Below are 17,578 nucleotides of genomic sequence, written 5' to 3' on the forward strand. Positions count from 1 at the left end.
TTCGGGAACAGATAGTACCGTCATACATAGTTAAGAAATATGGCTTCCCGGCCATTGACCTTCTTGTGCGAACGCACACGCTATGCCCGGACTCGTACGGGACTTGATAGATTAATCTGCCACGAGTAATGAGTATGATGGGCAAACATCTATTAGGCGCACTACGAATGTAGTGGTGTGGACATGTTGGGAATGTGGATCTCACGGGGAGCGTGCAAGGGATAAGTCCCTGCAGACGCACTATCCTCTGAGGCCGCGGTGGCTCAGATGGATAGAGCGTCTGCCATGTAAGCAGGAGATCCCAGGTTCGAGTCCCGGTCGGGGCACACATTTTCAACATGTCCCCAATGAAGTTCATCAACGCCTGTTTGCAGCTAGGGTGTCCATTTAATTATCAATTCATAATACACTCCTGGAAATTGAAATAAGAACACCGTGAATTCATTGGCCCAGGAAGGGGAAACTTTATTGACACATTCCTGGGGTCAGATACATCACATGATCACACTGACAGAACCACAGGCACATAGACACAGGCAACAGAGCATGCACAATGTCGGCACTAGTACAGTGTATATCCACCTTTCGCAGCAATGCAGGCTGCTATTCTCCCATGGAGACGATCGTAGAGATGCTGGATGTAGTCCTGTGGAACGGCTTGCCATGTCATTTCCACCTGGCGCCTCAGTTGGACCAGCGTTCGTGGTGGACGTGCAGACCGCGTGAGACGACGCTTCATCCAGTCCCAAACATGCTCAATGGGGGACAGATCCGGAGATCTTGCTGGCCAGGGTAGTTGACTTACACCTTCTAGAGCACGTTGGGTGGCACGGGATACATGCGGACGTGCATTGTCCTGTTGGAACAGCAAGTTCCCTTGCCGGTCTAGGAATGGTAGAACGATGGGTTCGATGTCGGTTTGGATGTACCGTGCACTATTCAGTGACCCCTCGACGATCACTAGTGGTGTACGGCCAGTGTAGGAGATCGCTCCCCACACCATGATGCCGGGTGTTGGCCCTGTGTGCCTCGGTCGTATGCAGTCCTGATTGTGGCGCTCACCTGCACGGCGCCAAACACGCATACGAACATCATTGGCACCAAGGCAGAAGCGACTCTCATCGCTGAAGACGACACGTCTCCATTCGTCCCTCCATTCACGCCTGTCGCGACACCACTGGAGGCGGGCTGCACGATGTTGGGGCGTGAGCGGAAGACGGCCTAACGGTGTGCGGGACCGTAGCCCAGCTTCATGGAGACGGTTGCGAATGGTCCTCGCCGATACCCCAGGAGCAACAGTGTCCCTAATTTGCTGGGAAGTGGCGGTGCGGTCCCCTACGGCACTGCGTAGGATCCTACGGTCTTGGCGTGCATCCGTGCTTCGCTGCGGTCCGGTGCCAGGTCGACGGGCACGTGCACCTTCCGCCGACCACTGGCGACAACATCGATGTACTGTGGAGACCTCACGCCCCACGTGTTGAGCAATTTGGCGGTACGTCCACCCGGCCTCCCGCATGCCCACTATACGCCCTCGCTCAAAGTCCGTCAACTGCACATACGGTTCACGTGCACGCTGTCGCGGCATGCTACCAGTGTTAAAGACTGCGATGGAGCTCCGTATGCCACGGCAAACTGGCTGACACTGACGGCGGCGGTGCACAAATGCTGCGCAGCTAGCGCCATTCGACGGCCAACACCGCGATTCCTGGTGTGTCCGCTGTGCCGTGCGTGTGATCATTGCTTGTACAGCCCTCTCGCAGTGTCCGGAGCAAGTATGGTGGGTCTGGCACACCGGTGTCAATGTGTTCTTTTTTCCATTTCCAGGAGTGTACATCACTTCGTCTGAAACAGATCGTTAAGGCCAGAAAGTAATCCTCTACGCGATGCGACACAGACTCTCTTTACAGCCGACGTCGCAGTGACTGCTCGTGTAGTTGGTGAGGGAACACCTGGAAGGTGTCTCACTGTCGCACGCTACGTAGGGCAGTCCGACGGTTACGTTCGATGAGTTGGGTGGGGGCGGATATTGGCACGCCCCGCCCCTGACAGATTCTCGCTCCATGACGTATGGGCGCGTCTGGCCACAAGCCTTTGTGGCAGTGATGTATGGCCAATCAGTGCTAATTATCACCGCGAAACCGCTAATGGCACGCGGCACCGCCAAGTGGCAGGTATCGCAGCAGGACGTGATACCTCATAGCGTCACCACAAGCGTCCCAGTACGCGACGGACGATACTCAATGTCAGAGTTACATTTCAATCTTCATAACTATCTATTTATTTCGGTTATTGACTCATCAAGTCCCATGGAACCATGCGAGATACTACGTAGATTGCAGAATGCTGGTTAAATATTTGTAAACAAACATTTAAGGGCTAAACAGATCACTAAAAAAGAGAGTATAAATGTAAATAACACTTTGCAGTGAGAAATTCCCAACTACTATGGAATTTCTGTTCAGAGCAGAATTAACTATATGAGAGAATAGAATGAAACTAAGGCAAGTAAACAAGCCTTAGTGTTTCAGCGTCAGTGGAGATCATAATTATAGTGAACGTAGCAGCATTCAGTTTCTGCACACGATCTTGAAACGTCCGAGGAAGTTTTTCATCTATCCTAACTCCTAAGAATTTAATATGGTCGGCTTCACTGACAATTGGGCCAGATTCAGATAATAAAATTTGGCTTTTACGAGTACAACAGTTCCGTGTCAGAAACTGTATGGATTGCGTGTTGTTACAGTTGAACAATAATCTGTTCTCTGAAAGCCATGTGCATATATTACTGACCAATCTATTAAGTATTTCTTTTATCCGAAGTTCCAAGTCTTTCATTACGACACTTCTGTCTGTTGCAAAGAGAGTAATTTTTGTTGCAGATATTTGATATATCATCATTATCATCATCATCACTTAAGACTGATTGTGCCTTTCAGCGTTCGGTCTGGAGCATAGTCCCCCTTATAAGATTTCTCCATGATCCCTTATTCAGTACTAACATTGGTGCCTCTTCTGATGTTAAGCCTATTACTTCAAAATCTTTCTTAACCGAATCCAGGTACCTTCTCCTTGGTCTACCTCGACTCCTCCTACCCTCTACTGCTGAACCCATGAGTCTCTTGGGTAACCTTGCTTTTCCCATGCGTGTAACATGACCCCACCATCTAAGCCTGTTCGCCCTGACTGCTACATCTATAGAATTCATTCCCAGTCTTTCTTTGCTTTCCTCAGTGTGGACACCCTCCTACCATTGTTCCCATCTACTAGTACCTGCAATCATCCTAACTACTTTCATATCCGTAGCCTCAACCTTATTGATAAGGTAGCCTGAATCCACCCAACTTTCGCTCCCATACAACAACGTTGGTCGAAAGATTGAACGGTGCACGGATAACTTAGTCTTGGTGCTGACTTCCTTCTTGCAGAAGAGAGTAGATCGTAGGTGAGCGCTCACTGCATTAGCTTTGCTACACCTCGCTTCCTGTTCTTTCACTATGATGCCATCCTGTGAGAATATGCATCCTAAGTACTTGAAACCGTCCACCTGTTCTAACTTTGTTCCTCATATTTGGCACTCAATCCGTTTATATTTCTTTCCCACTGACATTACTTTCGTTTTGGAGATGCTAATCTTCATACCATAGTCCTTACATTTCTGATCTAGCTCTGAAAAATTACCTTGCAAACTTTCAATCGAATCTGGCAACACAGCTAAGTCATCCGCATATGCGATACTGCTTATTTTGTGTTCACATATCTTAATCTCATCCAGCCAGTCTATTGTTTTCAACATATGATCCATAAATAATATGAACAACAGTGAAGACAGGTTGCAGCCTTGTCTTACCCCTGAAACTACTCTGAACCATGAACTCAATTTACCATCAACTCTAATTGCTGTCTGACTATCTATGTAAAGACCTTTAATTGCTTGCAAAAGTTTGCTTCCTATTCCATAATCTCATAGAACAGACAATTACTTCCTCTTAGGAACCCAGTCATATGCTATCTATAAAGCATAGATACAATTCCCTTTTCCACTCGTAACACTTCTCCATTATTTGCCGTAAGCTAAAGATCTGGTCCTGACAACCTCTAAGAGGCCTAAACCCACACTGATTTTCATCCTGTTTGTCCTCAACTAATACTCGTACTTTCCTTTCAACAATACCTGAGAAGATTTGACCAACAACGCTGATTATTGAGATACCTCTGTAGTTGTTACAATCTTTTCTGTTTCCATGTTTAAAGATTGGTGTGATTACTCCTTTTGTCCAGTCTGATAGAACCTGTCCCGACTCCCACGCCATTTCAATTATCCTGTGTACCCATTTAAGACCTGACATTCCACTGTATTTGATGAGTTCCAGCTTAATTTCATCCACCCCATTGCACTGCAGTATATTGACCATTTTCTCCACTTCCTCAAATGTGATCCTATTTCCATCATTTCCATCAACAGGATTCACCAGCAGTTTTCCTGACCTGTCCAAAATACTTGTCATTTCCTTCTTACCTCCCTTTCGAAGACTGCTAATTACACTCCAGAATGGTTTTCCAGCAGCTTCACCCAAAGTCTCCAACCTGTATCCAAAGTCTTCCCAAGATTTCTTCTTGGACGCTGCTATTATCTGTTTGGCTTTGTTTATTTCTTCAACATAGCCTTCTCTGTCTACCTGAGTTCTAGTATGTAGCCATTTTCGATACGCCTTCTTTTTCCTTTTACAGGCTGCCTGGACTGTGTCATTCCACCAAGCTGTTTGCTTCATCCTACCTTTACACACTACTGTCCCAAGACATTCTTTAGCCACTTCTAGTATTGTGTCCCTGTACCTTGTCCATTCCTTTTCCATTGACTCTAATTGACTACATTAAACTAACTGGTACCTTTCTGAGATCACTGTTATGTACTTGTGCCTGATTTCCTTATCCTGAAGTTTCTCCACTCTTATTCTCCTACATATGGACCTGACGTCCGGCACTTTTGGCCTCATTATACCAATTTCACTGCAGATTAAATAGTGATCAGTGTCATCATAGAATCCCCTGAATACACGTGTGTCCCTCACACCCTTCCTGAATTCCTGATCTGTTATTATTTGATCAATGACAGATCTGGCTCCCCTGTTTTCCCAAGTATACCAGTGAATGTTCTTATGTTTAAAAAAGGTGTTTGTCATTACTAAGCCCATACTGACACAGATATTTGATATATATATATATATATATATATATATATATATATATATATATATATATATATATATTTCCCTTGATAGATTTTTTTCTGTCTAGCTTTTGGACAAAAAGTGTTGGTTATAATAAACAGGACACTCTGTTGGGTAAAGAAATGGACCGAAAACAGACGCCCGTGTCAATCCCCACTTCACATGACATCAGTCAGATTAAAATCTTATGCCTGTTTCTTGATGCTAGAGGATCACTTTCTGCTCCCTGCTTTTCATATAAGAAGTGAACCACTGTGAACTTTTTTCCTACTCCTTGCGACGTTCAAAAGGACTGATTTCTAGTATGAGTAAAGCAAGCCGTCATCTCAAATTATATATGAATCGATCTGCCCATGGTAATGGATCTTGGGATGTTGTGCTTTTTAGTAACATGTGTGCCTTACATTTTGTTGTTAAATGTTCTACAAGCAAGGAGAATTAAGCGTGCTGCTGTCATTGGGCGTAAGGACTACGCAAACTAAACAGCGTCTGTAGCGCCAAAGTACGTCTCATCTCCAGCCAACCAATCGTGGAAGCGGCAATGTGTACCCACCACATCGCAGATGGCAGCTGGAAGAATCACCGAACATCAATGCAATAGCAGAATTCAATAGCAGCTACGTTCTGAAAAGTGAAGCTATAACCATTCGTTTATTTGTTTTAATGGTTCCGAAAGGGAACTACTTACATCTAATAGGTAGGTTCTCATGTACTTCTCATAACGTTGTGGTTGGGTTCTCATCTGATTGTGACTGAGTTCTCAAATTGATGTCGTGGTCATTGGGCACTTAATTGTTCGAAATATGTTGCGATTGCAGCACGAATTTTAGGCTACTTGGTGGTAGAGGCGAATGAAGAGATATTCACGATGAAAGGAGATCTAGGACAGTATAGGAAAATGTTTTTTGTGAAATTTGTTTCAGATTGTTCACTGGTAGTGTGTATTGTGACCAGGACTGTGGGAATAGTTGCTTTGTTCAGGAGACTAGTTTTGATCTGCGTAATACTGATCGAGATTCAGTTGAATAATCTGTGGTTCTGTGTGGTTTGTTGTTGTGTTGTTTTCTTCAGTCCTGAAACTGGTTTGATGCAGCTCTCCACGCAACTCTATCCTGTGCAAGCTTCTTCATCTCCCAGTACCTACTGCAGCCTACATCCTTCTGAATCTGCTTAGTGTATTCATCTCTTGGTCTCCCTCTACGATTTTCACCCTCCACGCTGCCCTCCAGTACTACATTGGTGATCCCTTGATGCCTCAGAACATGTCCTACCAACCGATCCCTTCTTCTAGTCATGTTGTGCCACAAACTCCTCTTCTCCCCAATTCTATTCAACACCTCCTCATTCGTTATGTGATCTACCCATCTAATCTTAAGCATTCTTCTGTAGCACCACATTTCGAAAGCTTCTATTCTCTTCTTATCTAAACTATTTGTGGTACATGTTTCACTTCCATACATGGCTACACTCCATACCAATACTTTCAGAAAAGACTTCCTGACTCTTAAATCAATACTCGATGTTAACGAATTTCTCTTCTTCAGAAACGCTTTCCTTGCCATTGCCAGTCTACATTCTATATCCTCTTTACTTCGACCATCATCAGTTATTTTGCTCCCCAAACAGCAAAACTCATTTACTACTTAAGTGTCTCATTTCCTAATCTAATTCACCCGACTTCATTCGACTACATTCCATTATCCTCGTTTTGCTTTTGTTGATATTCATCTTATACCCTCCTTTCAAGACACTGTCCATTCCGTTCAACTGCTCTTCCAAGTCCTTTGCTGTCTCTGACAGAATTGCAATGCCATCGGCGAACCTCAAAGTTTTTATTTCTTCTCCATGGATTTTAATACCTACTCCGAACTTTTCTTTTGTTTCCTTTACCGCTTGCTCAATATACAGACTGAGTAGCATCGGGGAGAGGCTACAACCCTGTCTCACTCCATTCCCAACCACTGCTTCCCTCTCATGTCTCTCGACTTTTATAACTACCGTCTGGTTTCTGTACAAATTATAAATAGCCTTTCGCTCCCTGTGTTTTACCCCCGCCTCCTTGAGAATTTGAAAGAGAGCATTCCAGTCAACAATGTCAAAAGCTTTCACTAAGTCTACAAATTCTAGAAACGTAGGTTTGCCTTTCCTTAATCTTTCTTCTAAGATAGGAGGTAGGGTCAAATGGTTCAAATGGGTCAAATGGCTCTGAGCACTATGGAACTTAACATCTGCGATCATCAGTCCCCTAGAACTTAGAACTAGTTAAACCTAACTAACCTAAGGACAGCACACAACACCCAGCCATCACGAGGCGTCGTAGGGTCAGTATTTGCCTCACGTGTTCCAACATTTCTACGGAATCCAAACTGATCTTCCACGAAGTCTGCTTCCACAAGTTTTTCCATTCGTCTGTAAAAAATTCGCGTTAGTATTTTGCAGCTATGACTTATTAAACTGATAGTTCAGTAATTTTCACATCTGTCAACGGCTGCTTTCTTAGGGGATAGAATTATTGTATTCTTCTTGAAGTCTGAGGGAATTTCGCCTGTATCGTACATCTTGCTCACCAGATGGTAGGGTTTTTTCAGGACTGACTCTCCCAAGGCTGTCAGTAGTTCTAATGGAATCTTGTGCACACCCGGATTCTTGTTTCGACTCAGGTCTTTCAGTTCTCTGTCAAACTCTTCACGCAGTATCATATCTCCCATTTCATCTTCATCTACCTCCTCTTTCATTTCCATAATATTGTCCTCAAGAACATCGCCCCTGTATAGTCGCTCTATATACTCCTTCCACCTTTCGGCTTTCTCTTCTTTGCTTAGATTTGGGTTTCCATCGGAGCTCTTGATATTCATGCAAGTGGTTCTCTTTTCTGCAAAGGTCTCTTTAATTTTCCTGTAGACAGTATCTATCTTACCCCTCGTGAGATAAGCCACTATATCCTTACATTTGTCCTCTAGCCATCCCTGTTTAGCCATTTTGCACTTACTGTCGATCTCATTTTTTAGACGTTTTTATTCCTTTTTGCCTGCTTCACTTACTGCATTCTTGTATTTTCTTCTTTCATCAATTAAATTCAGTATCTCTTCTGTTACCCAATTATTTCTACTAGCCCTCGTCTTTTTACCTACTTGATCCTCTGCTGCCTTAACTACTTCATCCCTCAAAGCTACCCATTCTTCTTCTACTGTATTTCTTTCCCCCATTCCTGTCAATTGTTCCCTTATGCTCTCCCTGAAACTCTGTACAACCTCTGGTCTAGTCAGTTTATCCAGGTCCCATCTCCTTAAATTCCCACCTTTTTGCAGTTTCTTCAGTTTTAATCTACAGTTCATAACCAATTGATTGTGGTCAGAGTTCACATCTGCCCCTGGAAATGTCTTACAATTTAAAATGTGGTTCCTAAATCTCTGTCTTACCATTATATAATCTATCTGAAACCTTCTAGTAACTCCTTTGTCCTTCCATGTATACAACCTTCTTCCATGCTTCTTGAACCAAGTGTTAGCTATGATTAAGTTATGCTCTGTGCAAAATTCTACCTGGCGGCTTCCTGTTTGATTTCTTAGCCCCAATCGATATTCACCTACTATGTTTCCTTCTATTCCTTTTCCCACTGTCGAATTCCATTCACCCATGACTATTAAATTTTCGTCTGCCTTCACTACCTGAATAATTTCTTTCAATTCATCATATATTTCATCAATTTCTTCATCATATGCAGAGCTAGTTGGCATATAAACTTGTACTACTGTAGTAGGCGTGGGGTTCGTGTCTATCGTGGCCACAATAATGCGTTCACTATGCTGTTTGTAGAAGCTTACCCGCACTCCTATCTCTTTATTCATTATTAAACCTACTCCTGCATTACCCCTATTTGACTTTGTGTTTATAACCCTGTAGTCACCTGACCAGATGTCTTGTTCCTCCTGCCACCGAACTTCACTAATTCCCACTATATCTAACTTTAACCTATCCATTTCCCTTTTTATATTTTCTAACCTACCTGCCCGATTAAGGAATCTGCCATTCCACGCTCCGATCCGTAGAACGCCAGTTCTTTCTCCTGATAACGACGTCCTCTTGAGTAGTCCCCGCCCGGAGATCCGAAGGGGCGACCATTTTACCTCCGGAACATTTTACCCAGGATGACGCCATTATCATTTAATCGTACCGTAAAGCTACATGCCGTCGGGAAAAATTACGGCTGTAGTTTCTCCTTGCTTTCAGCCGTTCGCAGTAACAACAGCAAGGCCGTTATGGTTAGTATTACAAGGCCAGATCAGTCAATCATCCAGACTGGTGCCCCTGCAATTAATGAAAAGGCTGCTGCCCCTCTTCAGCAACCACACGTTTGTCTGGCCTCTCAACAGCCTCCGTTGTAGTTGCACCTACGGTACGGCTATCTGTATCGCTGAGGCACGCAAGCCTCCCCACCAACGGCAAGATCCATGACTGTTTTAGGGGGAGGGGGGGGGGGGGTCTGTGTGGTTAACGCCCCGGAAAGAAGTGGGTATTCTAGATTGATGATTTGTGGAATGCATCATTAGGCAGATACCGTCTCAGTAGTTAATTGTTGGTGCGGATTTGCGGTGAGCTTTGAATGCGTCACTGGTTACATTGAACACAGGCCGTAATGTGATTAATTTTTGCAAAACTCAGGTTTAAAATACTTAAGATCCGTAATTTAGAGTTTTAGTATCTTTGAAACAATCAAAACAATAAACACCGTCAAAGCAGGTCTTGAAAGCTCAACGTTTCCGATCGGCTGCCTACGTCACTCTCAGCCCGTAGGCATCGGCGGATGCGAATGCGGAAGGCCGTTTGCTCAGCACATCGCTCTACCGGGCGTTGTCCGTTTTCGTGACCGAACTTTATGCCTGGTAGAACGATTAATTAGAATTATGACACCTTGCGAATATCGAGACGAGTGACTGACATATACTTGGTTAGTTGAAGAGAGAGTTTCTGAATAGTACTAACACCTGAAGAGGTATAGCTATGCACAGTTTCTTTGGTTTAAGGCTGAAAATGTTTCTGGCGAAGCAGGTATTCTTTCTACAGTCCAGATATCGTTCTGACTTTCTTTACTGGGTTAGCAGGCACTTGTACAAAAGCGACACGTTGTGTATCTTATTTGGAGAAACGAATAAAAAGAAACGCTCGTGTGTAAACTGGAAGAGAAATGTGCGCCTATTCCGTTCAACTCGACCTCTGATGTTGAGAAAGTAGCATTTTAGAGGAAGGTTTTGTAAATGATTTTAAAGTGGCTGTTATGTATTCGGGTGGAAAATGTTTTAATTGTGGTTTTAATGTTTTGACTAGAGCGATGTCGCCCAATTTCCTTTTAACCATATGTAAGGTAACCGTTTCTTCTGAAGAAGGCGCCCCTAGTTGGCGTAGAAAACTAGGTAAAGAATTTTTGATTTTATTTGCAACCGGTTGGCTGGAAATTTGTGACATTCTAATTAATTACTGTTTCTGATCACAGCCATTTTCAAAACATTATTATTCAGAAAACTCACTACTGGCTGCAGAAAAGACAATCTGCTGAATGTTAAAAGATGAAAAGTGGTTAATTGGAAAAGAATCTAATAGCGATAGAACGGAACGAAAAATATGAAATAAATATATGATCGAATTTACGGGTTCTGATTAAACTGAAACAGTTGCAACGTAATTATGAAGTGATTATTTAAATATTTGCTTTGGGAGAGGAATTACTCAGATAAACCGATAGTTAACACGAGAGCAAAGATTGTTAATTTCAGTTCGAGATTTAATCTGATGAAAGAGAAAAAATATTAATTAGTCTGTTTAAAATTGTAACAAATATTAATTAATAGTGACCTTCGCTGAATTTATCCTCAGAATAATCTTTCCTCCCGTTAATCCCTGAATTGAAAACAAACGCAGCGTCGCTAACTTTGCGATTTTGATTTTACGTACGTTTTTCGCAATATTATACAGTTTTGTGTATTTAGTTGTATCACATTTTGACTTCAAAGGAAGTGGTGATTTATCCAAACGATTAATAATGTGCTTACGGGAAACGATTGAAGTCAGCCATGTGTTTGAAGAGACTGTGGGATTACTGATATCCCAATAGTAGGCAATGTTAGAGAAAGAGATACCGAAAAGGGTAAGCAATCTATTACTCAGGAAATCAGAGCTCAGTTATTGCGCACAAAGTAAATATATAATTGTGCCGATTAGTATCTGAAGGATATCTAAATATTAATAAAATCTCATTTCTGAACTGAGTTGTACTTTCTTATACACGACTACTGGGTAACGCGATTATCATGGCAATAAAAGTAGTAGACCTAAATGCTTAATACAACTGTTCAAACAGTGTTCAGTCTAAATAAGAGCAAGTGTAACTCAATGTTGCTTCACCATCCCAGGACCATATCTGGTAAATCCAAATTACTATAATCCATAAACGTGCGTGTGATTCCAAAGAAACCCAAAGCCTATCGGTCTTACATGAATATTTTGAGAGCAGTCGGATGAGTTATTAGGTCTTTCATTACGCGGTTAGAGAATCCGTGCCGATAAGTGGAGATAGTAAGAACTCAGCTTACAAGGTCATGCCTTGTAGCTGATTGCTTCTTTTAAGTAAAGTCACTTAACTGCTATCGCCCACGATCTCTAATACGAAATAAATAAAACATCACGTTAAAGAGACTAAGAACCATGTGTTTCCAGAATGTAGAGAGTTAAAGAAGTACATGCTGAATGGTGAAATCTAACTGCCGGATAAGCTTTAGCAACTTGGATCGTTCTGTTGTAGGTACTGAACTATAGTGCACAGTCGGGTTACCTGTTATCGTCAGGTATATTAAGTGAAATAATATTTTATACTTTGTAGATATACCAGAAATTGCAATTTTGTAATGTAACTAATTTTGTAGGCTAAGGCGTAGTTAAGTTTGTCCAGGAGCTGAAACAGTAGCAGTCGAGCGGGACCAAGTCTGCCATTGAAACTTCGTGGCAGATTAAAACTGTGTGCCGGATCGAGACTCGAACTCGGGACCTTTGCCTTTCGCGGGCAAATGCTCTAGTGCACTTGCCCGCGAAAGGCAAAGGTCCCGAGTTCGAGTGTCGGTCCGGCACACAGTTTTAATCCGCCAGGAAGTTTCATATCAGCGCACACTCCGCTGCAGAGTGAAATTCTCATTCTCATTCAAGTGTGCCATTGCTCAGCGACGACACACCTGGACACAACCACCCACACTATCCACAATCCGAGAGGCTAGCAGGAGAAAACTACAACCAACGAACCCTGAGTGATATATTTCTCTGTTTAGTTTTGGTTGAACTGTCCCTGTGAGAGTAGGTTGTGTGAAAAGAAGTGTTTGTAATTTCAAAGGATCCTAATTGCTGTAGCTTTAACCAAATATTTACACAAAAGTATGTATCTTCTAGAGAATTTTTTCATACAGCGTGTGTTGCATTCAATAATCGATGCGTGTAGTGGCTGTTAGGTTTGGATTGGATAATGACTTATGGAGTCACCTTGGATGTGCCTAGAGAGATAATGTGCCTGTCTATTAAGAATAAACAAATTTGTATTAAATTGATTAAGTGGCAGTCAGTCGCACACAAAGAAGAGTATCTGACTAGTTGGAGAGTAAAATTTGAAAAGAACTACATGAATTAGGTGAAATGGTAATTTTAGTTAAGGAAAACTGTAAAGAATGAAGTGAGTTAAATAGCGTTGAGAGAAATTAATTAGCGGCAGTATCATCACAGAGTAGATAAGCGTTTGGTGGCTAATCGGATATCACTGAAGGAGTTGAGTGCGCGTTAAATATCAAACCTGATCTTCCTTTTTTCAACCTCTTTATCACAAGGGGTAAGCATGCATAACGCTTTGTGCAACGAAATTTATTGGATAACTAATTGAGGCATTATCGAAGAAACAGATAGAGCATGTTGTAGTTCCATTGCTGCAGTGGAAAAATCGAATGGCGATTGTAGGCTGGTTCTTGAAGTGGCAAAAAATAAGCTAAGATTTAATGACGCCAAGTCATAATAGTAATATGCCGCGTGGGATTAGCCGAGCGGTCTAGGGCGCTGCGGTCCTGCGCTGTGCGGCTGCTCCCGGCGGAGGTTCGAGTCCTCCCCCCGGCATGGGTGTGTGTGTGTGTTTGTCCTTAGAATAATTTAGGTTAAGTAGTGTGTAAGCTTGGGGACTGATAACCTTAGCAGTTTTCGCGTAATAGTTCTCTCTCTCGCGAATTGTTAAATTGTTGCTCTATGGTTTATTTATTCTCTTTGTAACAACACATTTACGGAAAGAGTTACGTGAAATACTTTTATCAATGCTGTGCTTTGCTTTTCCTTATCATCATTACCTTTTAGCGGAATAAAATGTATATATGGAAGTTTGATTGTTCTGGATCTGGCCTACAATTTAAGGAACGATTTTTCTTAACTGCAACTCATGCTAGAAATCAATATATCTTCCCTACTTCATAATGAATAAAAGTTGAAATTACTTTGTTATGAACACTGATGTTACAGTTCGTATGATCGTTCAAAAACACAAGTTCGCAGTGGATTTTATTTCTCGTTAAAATGCTATTTCACACCACGACTAGCCCAAGAACATGAGACTCTCAATAAAAAATACGTTGTCACTATAAAGTTTGCCAGATCAGAACGGAGCACAGCAAGATTCCTATCAGATTCTGAAGGTACATTAAATTATTTGCACTGTAAATTATATCCTATCAGCAGCCCGCGTCAATCTGCAACACATCATAAAATCCGCTGATCTTCACTGCCAGTCTGGTAGCTAAAAGAAATAATATTATTTTACTATTATTTTACCGCTTCCTTGCGGTATGCTCGACTATATCGTAAGTCGTTTAAATACGCCGCGGCAGCGGCTTTTCGTTCTCCACGCAGCTCAGCACCCCAGATAATATTTATATAACTGAAAAATGTTTCAACAGGATGGGATAATATGCAAGCAAGCTTAACAATAAATGATACAAGTTTTCATTTAAACAACTCTATTATAACCTTTAAATATCTCAGTGATTACAGACCTTTGTGAATTCAGGCGTAATGGCGTATAATGCTTAGTCTCGACAAAAGAGTGCTACATTCGCGTTCTCTATGACAACAACAGGAGATCTTACTCGCGCGACTTCCAAACTAAGAAGACAAAGACATTAATCTACATCACGTATTATATACTAGTTCATTTCTTTTATCTCTGTTTAACATTTATCTTCTGTGTCGGTTTTATTACTCGCCGACGCAGACGTTTTCAAAAATAAATAATAAAAAAAAAATACATAATTTTATGCAATGACACAACATGATACATCTAATTCTCTAATTACTACATAATATATTGTTTTTGTTTCTCTAGACGTTACAATGCCCCCTGGCAGCAATTGACTAACGTTGGAAATGTTCGGCAATATGCTGCCACTAACGTCTGTTTGGTTATTGTCTGTTACCTTGGTTGGAACATTCACCATACACTTCTTAGTTCTTTTACACTGTAGGTTTAATTACACTTTTTATACTGTTCTTACACTTTGCGAGGTGCAGATACAACAGTCATTTTCTGTCCCTGCTACACACAATATTGCGTCCTTTCCTCCATTATTTATACGCACAGTTTATTTTTTAGTACCTTTTAACTGTTCTTCATATACTCACTCTCATCTACATGGCGTCTATTTGTTTTTACCTTATCACAACACACTTTTCATATTGTTACTAGGCGTATATAGCCCTTTTGCAAAATTTTTTAATTTTCTTATAAGTGTAGCTTGCCTGGTTATCACCCATCTATCAAACAGATTTTACCATGTGCATGACAGCTTGACTTGGGCATATTGCTCAATAAATACTTCATTTAGCACTAGCATTATTTTTAATGATTTTTCCTATATGACTACAGTGTAGGTTCCACATTGGTTGACTTAATTCGCGTATCGCGTAGTGAATATTCAAGGGCGTGTACCAAGTACACAGGCTTCAATTGAAGCATTGTTATATACAAAGCGGAGTTTCCACGGAACCGGCTTGTTTTTTGATTAGCTTATGCTCCAGTGTCGTTCTCAAATCACTACTGGCAGCAAACATCACATAATTGTTGCATATTACAGAGTCCATGTTTGGCTAGTCAAGACTCTCTCTCTCAGGGTTCCTTATTCTAATACAATTACAACAGTTACCTTACTATATTAGATTGCATCATTAATTGCACTTACACACTACACATAGAAAATGGTTCAAGAAATTAATCCTTTGTATAATGATTCAAGAAATTAATCCTCACTTTATCAACAAGAATATTGTTCGTTGCTTAATGAGCATATAATATTTTAAATGGCTCTAATTGTCTGTAAGCAAAATCTTTCCTGTGTAAGCTATTGCCTACTTTCTGAATCCATTTCCTCCAAGTTTCATTACACACAAATTTCTTTCTTAATACTAACATACTTATATTCTAAAACACAATTAAAATCTTCTTATAACTATTACTCTTTATATGTGATATGTCACTGAATAAATAACTTCACATCTTTACGTGGATACAATCCTTTGATCTTCCCCGTATGGGGATGTGCTAACAAATAGCTACATTCGTGTGGCACGCTTATTACTTCAAAGGGCCCTGAATATAGCAATTGCCACTTACTATTCTGTTTTAAGGTGGCTGAGGATTTAGGGTGGTTACGAATAAGTACTAGATCTCCGACATTATATTTCTGTTCGTTAGTTACACCTCGGTCGTACTTCCTTTTCCTCTTTGCCGCACAGCTGGTTAGTCTGTTCCATATCTTTTTCATCTTTTCCTCCCTTGTTTCTGCCTTGACTGGTAGTCTCGGCAAAGGCGTGAGCCATTCATTCGGTGTCTCATTAAATCCATTCAATATCTCTACCGGTGGATAGCCTGTACTTGAATGGGGTGTTAAATTGTGTATTTCTACAAATTTCGGTACTAGTCCTGGCCATTTTGTATGTCGGTTCCCTAAGTAGATTCTAAGGAACTTATTCAATTCTCTAAATATTCTTTCAACTAGACTTGCTTCTGGATGGAACCGGGATACCAGAATATGCTGTATATTTTGTTCCCGTAGGTAATTTTTCCAAGTTCGACCCGTGAAATAAGAAGCATTATCAGTCGTTATGGCTTCGGGTTTTCCCACTTGAGGCAAGTATTCTTGATTGATCCGCCTAACCATGGTTTTGGCAGTAGCTGATTTTATGCAATAAATTGCCAAGTATTTGGAAAAAATATCGTACATGGCCAGTATATACTTCATACCTCCTCTGGCCATGGGATAAGGACCGGCTACATCCACAGATACTATTTGAAGCGGCCTGAGTGGAACTATGGGATGTAGTTCAAACTTAGTGGATCTATTATAATGTTTTGCTTTTTGACATATCACGCAAGTTCTAACTGTTGCCTGAATCTGGTGTTTCATACTGGGAAAGTAGCAGTATCTCGCCATGATCTCTGTACACTTTCCAATCCCTGCATGGCCCCATGCCAAGTGCGTGTGCCATATCATAACTTTTACCGACTGGTTAGGTATACATACTGCCCAGCAGTCTTCTTTCGTACTAAGTTTATGATACAAAATATGATTCACTATTTTAAAACCTTGCTCATCTCTATTGTTAACGCCCTCTTCAATATTATTAATGATTTTTTTCCACATCGGATCTGCCCTTTGTAATTCGAACATGTTTTTACATATATATAAAAAATCCTTCATGTAAGTATTGTCACGCACTAACAGCACTTTATACTCCGCGGATTGCTCTAACAATTCTGCTAAATCCGGTAATCCTACCGGCAGTCGCGACAGAGCATCCGCTATCACGTTATCTTGGCCTTTTATGTACATAATCTTTATCCGGTATTCTTGTAAGACAAGCATCCATCTCCTCAGTCTGGTATGGAATAGTTTGCATGACATCAAAAAACTTAACGCCTGGTGGTCACTATACACTCTAATCTCCTTCCCTTGTAGATAATAATTAAACTTTTTTACAGCCCAGACTACTGCAAGTGCTTCCAGTTCGGTTGCCGAGTAGGCTCTCTCGCAGCTAGTTAAAGTCCTACTGGCGAAGCCGATAATCTTTATTGTTGTCGGGTCGTTTCCTTCCCCCCACTGAAATAAGCACGCTCCCAGGCCATAGGAACATGAATCCGTCGCAAGACAAAAATCTTTTGACATATCTGGGTGCTGCAAAATATTTGCATTCAGTAGGGCGGTTTTAATCGCTTCGAAAGCTTGTTGACATTTGTCAGTCCAAACCCACTGCACATTTTTTCGTAGTAGATTTAGTAGTGACGCGTC

General features: G+C 41.5%; 1 non-coding gene across 1 annotated transcript; it reads left to right on the forward strand.

Annotated features, from left to right (window-relative positions):
- Nucleotides 1-252: 252 nt before the first annotated feature.
- On the forward strand, nucleotides 253-326 carry Trnat-ugu (transfer RNA threonine (anticodon UGU)). The gene has a single exon. It is a non-coding gene; the product is annotated as a tRNA-Thr (tRNA).
- The last annotated feature ends 17,252 nt before the right edge of the window (nucleotides 327-17,578 follow it).

Source organism: Schistocerca cancellata, chromosome 1 (assembly GCF_023864275.1).
Source record: "Schistocerca cancellata isolate TAMUIC-IGC-003103 chromosome 1, iqSchCanc2.1, whole genome shotgun sequence".
Taxonomy (NCBI): domain Eukaryota; kingdom Metazoa; phylum Arthropoda; class Insecta; order Orthoptera; family Acrididae; genus Schistocerca; species Schistocerca cancellata.